The 1,573-nt window shown below is 42.3% G+C and overlaps 1 pseudogene; it reads left to right on the top strand.

Moving 5' to 3' along the window:
* LOC105514637 overlaps positions 1 to 1,573 on the top strand; it is a 13,562-nt pseudogene continuing 11,989 nt past the window's right edge.

A 1,573-nucleotide genomic window follows, 5' to 3' on the forward strand; every position in this document is an offset into this window, starting at 1 on the left:
GTTCACAACTATTACGGTTACCAAAATCATGCTTCGTTCACTCTGTTCCTCCTTTTAGCACCTCTGGCTTGTATCCATGCTGCTTTCATTTTCATTTTGACTGTGTACACACAGCTTTGTAATCAGCTCTTCTTTGGAGGGAACACACTAAACACTGATACAAGTGCAGCCTGGAGAGATCCTCTTTCAGTTGTTCTGCCTGGATTCACCGCATTTGCTGCCTTCTTGTTTACCTTGGGATTCATTTTAGGGACAACCATAGCTATTGGGAAGTTTTTTGTTTCTTTTTACCTTATAAGTTCTAGGATAACGTGCAGATGGTGCAGGTTTGTCACATAGGTATACACATGCCATAGTGGTTTGCTGTATCTATCAACTCGTCACCTAGGTTTTAAGCCCCACATGCATTAGGTATTTGTCCTAATGCTCTCCCTCCCCTTGTCCCCCACCTCCCAACAGGCCTTGGTGTGTAATGTTCCCCTTCCTGTGTCCATGTGTTCTTATTGTTCAACTCCCACTTATGAGTGAGAACATGCAGTGTTTGGTTTTCTGTTCCTCTGTTAGTTTGCTGAGGATGATGGTTTCCAGCTTCATCCATGTCCCTGCAAAGGACATGAACTCATTTTTTTTTATGGCTGCATAATATTCCACAGTGGATATGTGGCATATTTTCTTTACCCAGTCGATCATTGATGGGCATTTGGGTTGGTTCCATGTCTTTGCTATTGTGAATAGTGCCACAAGAAACATACATGTGCATGTGTCTTTATAGTAGAATGATTTATAATCCTTTGGGTACATACCCAGTAATGGGATGGCTGGGTCAAATGGTATTTCTGGTTGTAGATCCTTGAGGAATCACCACACTGTCTTCCACAATGGTTGCACTAATTTACATTCCCACCAACAGTGTAAGTGTTCCTATTTCTCCACATCCTCGCCAGCATCTGTTGTTTCCTGACTTTTTAATGATCACCATTCTACCAGGCGTGAGATGGTATCTCATTGTGGTTTTGACTTGCATTTCTCTAATGACCAAGAAGTTTGTTTTTTATCCAGATGAAAATCATCCTCAGAAACAAAACTTTTAGTCAGTCATGGATTGAAGAGAAAGCTAAAGATTGAATTTAACATTATCAACTAGAGGTCTTCGTTTTTCTTTATTGATATGAGAAGTAAATGGAGGAACTTTAAACAAGTATTTGTGTGGTCAGGGGTCCCTAAAAGAGATGGCCTGGAGTGGTCAATGAGAGAAGGCTATCACCAGTACAGCTTAACACTAGAACAGTTGAAATAAAAAAGCAGATAAGAGGCCGGGCACAGTGGCTCATACCTGTAATCCCAGCAATTTGGGAGGCCCAGGCTGGAGTGCAGTGGCACAATCATATCTCACTGCAGGCTTGAACTCCTGGGCTCAAAGGCTCCTCCTACCTCAGCCTCCCAGGTAACTGGGACTACAGATCCACACCACTACACCCAAGTAATTTTTAATTTTTTTTTTTTTTTTTAGAGACAGGGTCTCACCATTTTGCCCAGGCTGGTCTTGAACTCCTGGCTTCAAGCAATCCTCCCA

Source organism: Colobus angolensis, unplaced genomic scaffold (genome assembly GCF_000951035.1).
Source record: "Colobus angolensis palliatus isolate OR3802 unplaced genomic scaffold, Cang.pa_1.0 Scaffold249, whole genome shotgun sequence".
NCBI lineage: Eukaryota > Metazoa > Chordata > Mammalia > Primates > Cercopithecidae > Colobus > Colobus angolensis.